The following is a 12,520-nucleotide window of genomic DNA, read 5'->3' on the forward strand; positions in this document are numbered from 1 at the left end:
AAAAATTACATTGAGTTTAGGTTAAGAACGGTTTTGTGTGCCAACCAAAGATCACGTGATTTAACTTTGACAGGTCGATGGATTCCCTATACGCTGTGAGCTCGTACGTAGAAGGGATATTTACAAATTCGCGAGCGCCAGTAGTGGCAAGTCTGTAAACGATTACTGGAAATTTGACATAAATGTCAAAGTGATTAATTTAAAATTAAAATTAAAAACATTAATTATAAAAAGTATTAGTTTGTCAAAGCTGTGTTATATATTTTTACCTTAAATATACAATACGTTTTAAATACTGAATTTAAGTTTTTTTAATGTTCCGTAATATCTAATTATAAATTAATATATTAATCTTACCGCCATCTATACGATAATTGTGAAAGTATCCGAAGTACGAAATTCATATTTTATCAATAGAACGTCAAAATGATTAGCAAAATCTTAAAAAAATCGATTATAATCTAATTACTTTTTTGAGTTATAAATATTAAGCGATAACAATTAAATAATAATTTTAAAAATTACCAGTGAAAGTTGATTAGTAATCCGCCAGGAGCGACACCAGCGAAGCTCACAGCGTATATTAGGGAAACTTCCAAAGAGATTTTTAGGTTAACAGCCGTAATGTGAGGTTACGACTGTCAAGGACTTCGTAAATGTAAACAAAAGTTGCAAAGCCGGCCAAAGCCAGAATTTGCTCAATATCAAAGCCTTTTTAATTCCTATAAAGTTGAAATGTTGCTTCCTCTGCAGCTTTGTCTGCTTAAGTATAGTGTTTTTAACATAATACCACCATAATTCGGTCTTAAATTTCTATGAAATACAGTTTTTTAGTGATACTCACCAAGCAAAGTTTACAAACTTGTGAATGTGAACTATTCTATTTTGTATAATAAAAATGGTAATGTGCTTTGTCCCGGATTGTACAAAATATTGTGTTGTGAAAGAGGGATAATATCCCTCTTGTTGTAGATTCTTTGTTGTTCCAAAAGATCTGGTTGCAAAGAAGAATTTCATTACTAAGGTAAGAAAATATAGTGAAGAAAAGAATTGAATTTATCATTTTATAAATGATTCACACACGGAAAGAATCTGTCTATTCTTTGTTGGTTTGCTCTTGCCACTTTGTGAATTCTGACCAACAATTTTTGTGCAAAACAAAACCAAAGGTTTTTTGACAGACAATCAACTTTTACATCCAAATTAAATGAGTAAAGTAAGTAATTTTACTTGAATATCTGTGTTGAAATATCTGTTACAATGCTGTAGAGGGCAAATCTACTTTCTAGAATTTATTTTCAAGGACCCATTCTGCATATAGAGGTCCTCTCATTTCACTGAGTTGATTTTCATTTTAGTATGATAATATATTTGTTGGTCCATTTATATTTTCTTTGTCCGCCTGGTATATAAATTCTCAATTTTATGATGTAGATAGTGATGCCTGATTGAAATTCCAAAATTTATTTTCATTATCTCAAATATACTAAATTTACAATTAAGATGCAGTAAAAATAAACAAACCAAGACACGTTAAATGCTGCTAATAGGAGCACTCCTGAATCATAATTTACAATATATATACACTGTAAACCCCAAATCATTATTTCCAAAATTTATACATTGTAAATTATAATTTGCGAGTGCTCCTAGTAGCATTTAACGTGTCTTGGTTTGTTTATTTTTACTGCATCTTAATTGTAAATTTAGTATAGTCTTTATTGAGAAAATACTACTTTAGCTTGCCATTTTCATTATAAATTATTTCCAGTAAAACAGTCATTCTCTTTAGATATTTTATTCCAAAACGTATTTATTAAGTGCTTAATTTTTTGTAATTTTGTCTTAATAGAAATACCTACTTCTCTATCTGCTAATATTGACCTTCAGGTAATTTATTTTGCTCATATAAATACGATGTTATGTGCTGGTCTCACTCAGGTTTATTTGTATAGGCTCTGCCAAGTGAAACCTAAACAAGCCTAGTTGGTAAGTAGGTTTTCTGATTTTATTGCTTAATTCTCTGTTCACATTTTTGTTAATTGAATGGTGGGCTACAACAATGTTGTAAGCGACAGAATCGAGATTATGCAGGAGATGAAAAAAACACATTGACACGCCATTTATGAACATACGGATACCAACATTGCGGTACGAAAAACTCACGGAAGGCAAAATATTTTTAGTCAGATTGAAAGATGCTCGCATTGGTCTTTGGATATACAATAATATTGCATTAAAACCTCACTTTGACCCAATATGTCGCTTTTACAACATTGTTGTAGCCCACCATTCAATTGACTAACTCATTTGCATAATATATTTGTTTGATTATTTCATTCATAGGAGATTCTGACCAATAGGAAGCTACAGAAATCTGAATTAAATTGATAATTTTTGATAATTGCCCGTCTTTAAGTATATTACGTCAGAGATGCCCTTCGTTGCTACGAAAAAATACATTCAGTGACATTAATTACAATTAATGGTTTAAAAATTATAAAAGTGATGACTTTCAATCATCAAATATTTATAAAAATTTTGTGTTTAATTGTACTAATTTGTACTTACAACATAAATAAATTACAATAAAATTTTGGTTTTGAACAGTTTTATTCATGAAATAATCACAACAAATTGCACTCGACCTCTGAAATTAATATAGAATTTTTGCTCTCGTGACACTTTGACATAATTTCACTCGCCTTTGGCTTGTGAAATTAAAACTGTCAAAGTGTCACTGGGGAAAAATTCAATAATTTTAGAGCTTTTGTGCAATTACTACTGATAATTTGATTCATCCAATTAGGTAAAGAAAATATTTGTGGGGTATTTATTTTCTGTTAATGCTAATTTATTGATATATCAGCAGTTATGTTAAATAATAATTTCTCAAGTTTCATTTATTGGTTTAAAAATTTGTTAATTTTATAGAAATATTTGGAATTCAATTAATTTAACAGAAGATTTTATTTTCTGATTAAAGGGTGTTTCAATTAAAACATTTGTTATAACTTTTAGTTCAAAAGTAACCTGTAAATTTTTCTGTACTGCTGACAGGGTATATTAAGGTTTTGTTGGCTTGGGTGGTAGGGGCCCTTCATAAATTTATGCTGTGTGTTCTCTACATCTCAATTTCTCTTTTAGGCACCCAGGAGAAGGGCATGGCCCTAACTTTCAAATATGAGTATTATAGAAAATTAACAGTTCCCCAGGCAACCATTCAATGAGAATCGTAGAAAAAGTAACAGTTCCCTAGGCAACTATCCAATGAAAATCTTAAGGCCATAATGAATTGTATCACCCGAATGTCATACTCTAGGGGTGAGCAAGTCTCTCAGGCTGGGTTAATTCACTATTGCCTATTTGCAAGAGCAATTGTCAACATTTCTACAGTTCCACAGGTGACCATATTGTCTCTTTTTGGACATACCATCTGACACCCTCTGAAGAAGATCTTGGGGTGTAAATAACCCAGGACAGCACCGGAAGAAGCCGTCAGACCACAAGCTAAATTTCTTATTAAAATCTATATCTTGCCTATAAACAGAGACAAACTATTTTTATATAAAATAACTTTATTAGTTCTAAAATGTAGATCTTGAATTGTGACCATAATAAAATGAGAAAATAAAGTGTTTATACCGAATTTCACCTTTTTACTTTACTGATGCAGAGGAGCAGAATACAAGAACCCATAAAGGTCTCAGGCTCGCTGTGTTATGTTGAATTTGTTTCTTGGTCCAATGTTGGCACTTGGAAATGAATTTAATATCTCATCATCAATATGATCACGACAATGTATTGAAATTTTGTAGAAATCAAATTCAAAATGTGAAAAATGAAACATGAGTCAGTACTTTCCAGGAGGCCTTTACCAGGACCCAGTACCTTTTGTTGCAAATCCACCTACTTCTCCAGTGAGAAGTGAAGAAGAAAGTCAACCCGGCACTGCCAATGAAGCTACTCAGTTTCTACTCCTTTGGTTGCAACTATGGAAGCTGAAAATGACTTTTTGTAGAATGTCAAAGTACTTCAAGAAGCAGTAAATATTGCAAAGTAGTTGTCTTCTTGTTTTTATATAGTTTGTCCGCTCTAACTTTTCCCATGTGGCACAACTTTTCTGTTTTGACTTAATTTTCAAACAAATTAAGTCGAAACCTAAAGTGAAACGAACGTCGATGTGTATATACATTTTGTATATTTATACTATATACTACACACATCAGCATACGGTTCACTTTAGGTTTTGACTTAATTTGTTTGAAAATAAGTTGTGACGCATGGGAAAAGTTAGAGCGGACGAACTATACTGGTTTATCATACAAATATGTATTTATGTGTTTATAATATGAGTTTAGACTTATGTCAAATAATTGTTATCAAGATTGAGCTGTGGTCAATGTACCTAAAATTGATCCGTTACTATTTACAGTGATGAAATTGAAACCAAATCTTGTGAATGAAGATTTAGGCATTATATTTAAAATTTCAATGAGGATTTCATCCTACTGAATCTGGTTTAAACATGCTACATGAAATATTATTTCAAAATATTATGAAGGATATTCACAGCAGGAATAAAAATAACTTATTGCATGCCAACATGATTAAAAAATTTTATAAATTGTAGAATAATTTTAGACTGCACAAAAATCTATTAGTAACTAACCAAAAAATTGGAAAAACAGATAGAGTAACATATAGCTCATATAAACATAGAAATACTTTAAAATGTCTAATTGGAGTGGCTCCCAATGGAGTAGTTACTTATGCAAGTAAGGTTCACTATTTGACAAGAAGATAGTAAAAAATTTGGTATGTATATTACAGCAGATGATATCAGGTGACTTAATAATTGCTGATAAATGATTTTTGGTTTCCCATTTGGTTCCTTCAGGTGTAAGTTCAAAAAATAGACCACCTCTTTTAACAACTGCTCAATTTACACCAAACCAATAATTGCTAAAGGAAGAATACATGTCAGAAAAATCATAGCATGTGATTTGACTTTAAAAAACACATGCAATGATGACAGCAACATTCTCATGTTAGGGGTCCCACAGTAAATCACTAGAAAAAACTCCATTATACCATCCCGAAAGTATGGATCATTCTATGAATATACAACTCTCTTGGATTATCTCGATAACGAATATTTTACTGTGCAAAATATGAAAAACGAAAGTAAATTGAAAATTACATTGTTGTTTATGGGAATAATTACTAGAGCCATTTACTTTCGTACTTATGTTGCACAGTAAAATATTCATTGTTGAGATAATCCAAGAGAGTCATATATTCGTTGAATGGCCCATATTTGATCTTACATTTAATTTACTCTCAAAATTAACACCAAAGTCTGATTTTATATGTATGTTATTTTAAAATATAAATTAGGTATCCTTGATATGTTGATTGACTTACTAATCATGGTACATATTTTCTTTCTATTGATTTACTCTTTTAATATGGGTAACCACATCCACTTAGGAATTTGCAACCCAATTGGGTTCAGTAACATAATTAGTCACTTCTTTGATTTTTCTTTTTATCATTCATTATGGAAGTAAATATTGTAGAATCAAAATTAGTGAATAATTAATTCAATGAGTTATATATTTAATTAGTTTCAAGTAACATTTTAAAATCAAAAGTGTTTTATGCATGTAATCTGGAAAATAAAAATAATAAATTTCTATTTTTGCTATCTTCAATATGTATATGTTTAGATACATAAAATAAACAAAAAAATGTAATTTTAAAGTGCTTTATTTCCACATAAAAATGGTATAAGTATACTTATTTATTCAAATAAAATGTTTTTAATAATTTTATATTGTGTTCCCAGCATTCTTCAATACCGACATCATATATGATCAATTCTGAAGGCATCCAGATCACTAGGTGGCACACCTTCCTTTTTATTAATTATAAGTTGCCTTGATTTTGGTTGTAACAATCGTGCTTTGTGTTCAGTACTCATTTTTTTCTTTCATTAAAATATATGATATAGTCCCTATAAAACATATCATTAACCAATGATTTGGACTCTTCTTTGTTCTTTTCCAAATTTTATGGCCTTTATATTCTGAAAAAATAAAAAGAAATATACTTTTATTTTACCTACTTTTAAATTACTTTATTGTCTTTTATTTATTTATTTCACTCTGAAGCAACAGTTTGAAGCCTCATCGAAAGATCAGTTGTTCAAACTTTGCTCAGATTTCATTTCTTTATTGTGGTATGTTGAAGATGATGTGTCAACACATATTGCAAAGTTAGAACGAATTTTCAATTAGCTAAATAATGGGCTTGAAATGAAGCAACTAAGTAAGGTACCAGATGTAATGATTATATCCAAAATTCTACATTATTTTACCTGGTCAGTATGAAAGCTAGCTTATAATTAACAATGCAGTGCATGTAAACAATGATTTAAGTTGTTAAAGATGTTCAAAATTTATCTACTCGTTCCACAATAACGGTATATTATTAAAATATTTTTATCATTTTTTCTCTTTTCTCGATTATTAGTTTTTATTGTATAGTATATAAATTAATCTAATCACTGAATACATAGATAGTGAAAAAAATTAATTACATTAATGAATACGTGATTTTACAAATAAATAACTTCTATTCAAAAATTGAACGGAAATATGATCTAGTTCTCATTCATTACTGATGACGACATTGCTGTCAACTTATGTTTACATCTACTGCATTGCTTATGTGATTTTACTATATGCTTATATAGTAAATATATACAGGGTGTCCCGAAAAGATTGGTCATAAATTATACCACAGATTCTGGGGTCAAAAATAGATTGATTGAACCTCACTTTTCTATATAAAATAGTGCACACAAAAAAAGTTACAGCCTTTTGAAGTTACAAAATAAAAATCGATTTTTTTTTCATATATCGAAAACTCTTAGAGATTTTTTATGGAAAACGGACATGTGGCATTCTTAAGGCAGCAACATCTTAAAAAAAATTAAAGTGAAATTTGTGCACCCCATAAAAATTTTATAGGGATTTTGTTCCCTTCAACCCCCCAAACTTCTGTGTACGTTCCAATTAAATTATTATTGTGGCACCACTAGTTAAACACAATCTTTTCAAAACTTTTTTGCCTCTTGGCTTGGTACTTTTTCAATAAGTCAGTGTTTATCAAGATATTTTGAATATGTGTCGAATCCACCACATATTTGCATATGGTTAACTACGAGTATAGACCTGTTAATTAATTGGAACATACAAAAAAAGCTTGGGGGGGTTTAAGGGAACAAAACCCCCATTCAATTTTTATGTGGTGGACAAATTTCACTATAATTTTGTTTTAAGATGTTCCTGCCATGAGAATGATACATGTCCATTTTCAATAAAAAATCTCGAATAGTTTTCGATATATTGAAAAAAATCGATTTTCATTTTGTAACTTCAAAGGGCTGTAACTTTTTTTATGAGCACATTTGTACTAAGGTAAGTTAGGTTCAATCGAACTATTTTTGACCCCAGAATGTGTGGTATAATTTATGACCAATCTTTTCGGGACACCCTGTATAGTTTCACACAAGTGAAAATTTTTGAAGCTGCGATAAAATACACTAATATACTGAGTAACAAGAAGAAGCTAGAGCTGTCGATGTTATGAAGCTACAGAGATGGCGAGACTTAGCAGCATCCAAACGAGATACATAGGAAAGGCAGATGAAAATCACTAGTTTTTTTCGCTCATTCTAAACTATTCTATCTACAATGTCCGATGTAAATCAATGTTAAACTGATTCTAGTTTTATTTTATTTTTTTTAAATTAATATGTGCATACAGTATACAGTACATAATTAAAGACTTTGAAGAGTAAGTCCATTACAATAGACGTAAACTTATGTTTCATTTAACCCTCTATATCAGTGGTTCCCAACCTTTTATCTCTGGTGACCCAAATTCTGATGTTTTTTCACATTCGCGACCCATCCCTCACCCATGATGATACACTATTCTGTACTGTGTACGCTACTTAGCTACTGTAAGAGCCATGACGTGACCCACCGGTTGGGAAATGCTGCTCTATATTATATTAATGCCATTTTAGCTTATCTGCCCTTCCGTCTGCCCATTTGTGGTGGATAACCGAGACTCCACTGTATTTATAGTAAATTAACAATAACAATGGACCATTTTCAAAAGAATATTCTAAAAGAAAAATATGTTACCTGTTAATGTTTTAAACAAGGATGTTGGGAATCTACTCCTATTTATGGCTCACAAAACAATTCTGAAATTGTTGAAAGTTAGCAGTTTTCACACATATTTCTTCTATTCTCACTTCAGAAATTTTTAAATCCAGGTATTGTTGGGAAAATACAATGATTTCTACATCTACTATATCCTATATAGGTTCCCTCTTAATTAGCCAGTGCAACATTTTCAAATGACCCTGGTTTGTCTTTAAATCTGTCAAATGTCTCGCTGTTTATAATAGGTCTACTGACAATGGCCCCCCTCTAAAACCAAGTTATATATAAAGATTACAAAAAAACATTTATTTATTTCAAAAATCTGAACCATCTAGCCTGTAGTAATATATGCATCAGACTTGGACTTTGACTAGTGAACAAGGAGAACAACTTCTTAGATAAGAAAGAAAAATATATGGACCTGTACAGGAGAATGGCATATAAGAATGAACCACAAAATAAATACGAGTGTTAAACAGAACGACTATCATAAAAGAAATACAAAGTAAACACCTGAGTTGGTTGGGACACGTAGAAAGGATGATTATAAGAGAAATACAACAAAGTACTTAGAAAATAATAAACTGGAAGAGACCGAGAGGTAGGCCTAGAAAGAGATGGATTGATGGTATTAACCAGGATTTAAAAGACCTAGGAATATGAGAATGGGAAAAACAAGCAAAAGAAAGGAAAACATGGGCAACAGTAGTCAAGCAAGCAAAACACATAACGCACAAAAGACCTCCTTAAAAAAGAAACAAGAAAGTAATATTATTATGTTAGATAAGTAACGTTTACAACTTTTGATGCCTTATGCCTGTGGCTGTCTCCACACCTTGCAAAACTTTAGAGCCTAGAAACCCCAACGGGCGACCATGGCCCTCCATGGGGTGTCAGTGCCCAGTGGTCATTGATGATGATTTAATTTAATAGATAAAAGATAAAAGAGAGGTTAACATACTTTTGTCTTCGAATAGCACTAATCCATTTTTTTCTTTGATCCTGCCTATCTTTGGATTTAGGAAATCGAAAGAATTTGACTCCACTATTTCTCCATGTAAATAGACAGTCAAAAACGACACAAGAACCGTGATCGATGGGGCATTTTAAAAAAATTAACGGAAAAATATAATTGATGTTGATGTAGTAAGTAGAAGTAGAACACTCACAGGCGGTGTTGCCAGAGAAATTTTTGTAAATGCACTGGAATGACTGGAATATTGACACAAAATGTACTAAACCAACACATTTTGTACAATAACATAAAAAAATGTCGTTTAATGTTATTTGAAGCAAATTTATTATATCACAAAATTTTAAGTTTTTACTTCAGATACTTTAGTATCACAAGTTTGGTTGTTAATTGTATCAAATTGGTACAATTGTACCAACTCTGGCAACGCTTGTGGGACGAGCTTCCAATTTTCGCCACCATGAGAAGGACGGTCGATATGTGTCATCCCCTCCATGTCAACCCTCTCAACACGCCGTTCAGTAATGGGTCAGGATTTAGACAGAATCGATTTAATCGGTTGAAGAATGACATGACAGTTACATGCATAGTATAGGGCTTTTCATTCACAGTCATTTGTTTCGAGCTGCTGTCAAATGTCGTATAATCTGTGTATAGTAATATTATACACAGGCTATACAACATATGACAGAAGCTCGAAACAAATGACAATCGATGAAAAGCCCTATTATGCGGTAAATTTAAATGAAAAGTGAGGCATATGTAATGAATTTAAAAAATACAATCATTCATCCATGAAGGTGATAGGAAGCAATACATAATGGTAGCATAGAGGTATATATTAACATAGAGGGAGCCTACCTTCCGCGCTTCCTGACGACAAGATCTCATGGACTGGTTTGCGGCATCTCTTTCTAACACATTGTATCGAAAATCTATGATGACATTCAGTGTGAATATAGGCACGGAAGAAGAGGACAACTGTAGCAGCTTTACTATGCGTAAGAGTGAAATAGCACTAATCCAAATAAAAAAGATGGTGTCGTCACTTCGCTCTGAATGACACTCTCTCTATACTAATATATAACTCTATGAATGGTAGTGGAGCAAAGTATGCTAAATGTGCAGTCACTCGAGCGTTATGGGGACCTATTGGGTTGTGAAGAGTAGGTCATAAAACCAAAAAAAGTTATGTAAAATTTTCCATTTTAGTGGGCGCTTGTCATTTTTTAATTTCATTTTCCATTTCCAATAATCGATTTTTCCGACTATAACGCCATCTGTCCATAATTCGAAAAAATGTTTCGAATAAAAGTTACTTATTTTTACGCAAGGAAAACAAATCTGCAATAGAAAATAGGGGATCTTATTAAAGATTTTAAAGCAATCCCTACCCCACCTCCGTGGGGGGTCGCATTTGGTGCCATTCGATAGATTTTTCAAAAATATCGAATAAGTGTATTTTACAGTTTTTCGATCTGATGTTCATTTTTTTAAGGATATTTTTTTTTCGGGTCCCCCTTACTTAACGAACTCCCCTGTGTTAAGGACCAATATATGGTAGAGGTACATCTGCAGGCTATCAGGTTTCTACTCATATGATAATCTGACGCGCTCGAGTAACTGCAAAAATCCCCGCTTGGGCTCCCCTACCATAATATTTATAACATTATGATTTATGATTTTCACAATGGTTTAAGTTATAAATGTGTACTTAGTTCGGTAGCGATCATGAACATCAAAGGTTCGCTCCGAGACGACAAATTTGTACGATCCCTTGAACTGTCACGAAATCGATTGGACTGTTTTAATGCGCAGAATCGCCCTTGAATGGTTTTCTTTCGATCCCGAACCGGTTACCGGTAAGTAACCCTCTTGGAACGGATTTGTGTACCATTTCAAGTTCGAGTTGCGCCTGAGCTATTTTCAGTACGAGTACCACAGTACCACTAGTAGTTTGCTAGATGGTTAGAAATAGAAATTATCATTTCTAACATGTTCATTAAACATCACTTCAACTTCAAAATCTTCCTCAGAATCGATATCTGACATAAAATCGCCTCTATGAAAAAAAAATAATAAATTATCCATATTTTTATTTTTTTTTCTGATTCTGGCCTTGGTTTATAACCTTTAGCCACGTAATTAAATATAAAATTATTATTCATTCATAAGTACAAAATTGTCCAATATACACTTAAAAACAGAGAATAATAAAAAATATAGCTTACAAATAACAATGTCTACTTACTATGTTAATAAATACAACTATGCTATTTTTTTTGTTTTTTTTTTGTTTTTTCTTCACTACGGTAGGAACTAAATCCGATTCATCCTCTCGGAGATTTAGAATTTTTTTTTAAGATTAATTTGAAAAAAAAAAGAATTAATAATTATTTAAACGAAAGTCGATCAGATTAGCCAAGCGGACTGAAGGCCGCGTCCCACCATCAAATAATTTGATCAAACTGGTTTGAGCAAACTGAAAGTGACAGTTAGTGACGTCACATCCTGAGTGTTCATTGTGGATAATAATGAAAAATTTTAATTTTAAATAAAGTACAAAAAAGTTGATCAAACTAGACTGATAGTGAGAGCACAGATTTTTAGAATTTCAAAAAAACTGCAATCGTGACGTCACTTTGACGTACTTCCGGAGTTTGGTCAAATTATTTGATGGTGAGATGCGGCCTTGAGGCGCACGATTGACAAATCTACTGGATATGCGGTCGAGGCGATCGAGGTTCGTGCCCCAGCCCGGTGGATAGAAAAATAAAAAGGCTAACGGCGTCGTCGTCGTAGTCTAAGGTCCGCTTGCCACTATGCTAAATTTAGTACTGAAATTAGTTAGTACTAAAAATATTGTATCTACAAATTAGATGCGCGCGCCGATTTAGTACTAAAAATTAAAACATGTTCTAATTTCTTGTACTGAAATTGACACAATATTAAAAAGTGAGGTTGTATTGTATATTAGGTACTTTTGTTTTTTTTATAGGTACATAATAATAATAGTGATTTCAACTTTCAACATGTGGAGAAAAAGGCAGATTGAAACATTAATAGAGTTTTACAAATCGAATCAATGATCAATGTTTGTATGTGCCAAAGCACCCTCTCTATAGAATAGGAACGCACGAATTAAAGTTTTGGAAGAAATAAAGGCAGAATTAGCCAAACTAGGTGTGGATATATCTCTAATAGCAGAAATAAAAGCCAAGTTTGCCAGTTTTGCAAAAATACTTCTTCCCATCTTTTATTGTTAATAAGTTAATGGCTTGCAACTTGCAATCTCAATTAG

At 32.0% G+C, this 12,520-nt stretch overlaps 2 long non-coding RNA genes across 2 annotated transcripts; one reads left to right on the plus strand and one right to left on the minus strand.

The window, feature by feature from the left end:
* The first annotated feature begins 519 nt into the window (after window positions 1-519).
* Window positions 520-3,649, plus strand: LOC126881361 (uncharacterized). Its single transcript, XR_007696819.1, has 2 exons — window positions 520-1,024; window positions 3,148-3,649. It is a non-coding gene; the product is annotated as an uncharacterized LOC126881361 (long non-coding RNA).
* Window positions 3,650-5,756: 2,107 nt separating this feature from the next.
* LOC126881360 (uncharacterized) lies at window positions 5,757-9,408 on the minus strand. Its single transcript, XR_007696818.1, has 3 exons — window positions 9,208-9,408; window positions 8,223-8,513; window positions 5,757-6,091 (listed from the first exon to the last, which is right to left on the minus strand). It is a non-coding gene; the product is annotated as an uncharacterized LOC126881360 (long non-coding RNA).
* Between the last annotated feature and the right edge of the window lie 3,112 nt (window positions 9,409-12,520).

The sequence above is a fragment of the Diabrotica virgifera genome, chromosome 3, assembly GCF_917563875.1.
Source record: "Diabrotica virgifera virgifera chromosome 3, PGI_DIABVI_V3a".
Classification (NCBI taxonomy): Eukaryota; Metazoa; Arthropoda; class Insecta; order Coleoptera; family Chrysomelidae; genus Diabrotica; species Diabrotica virgifera.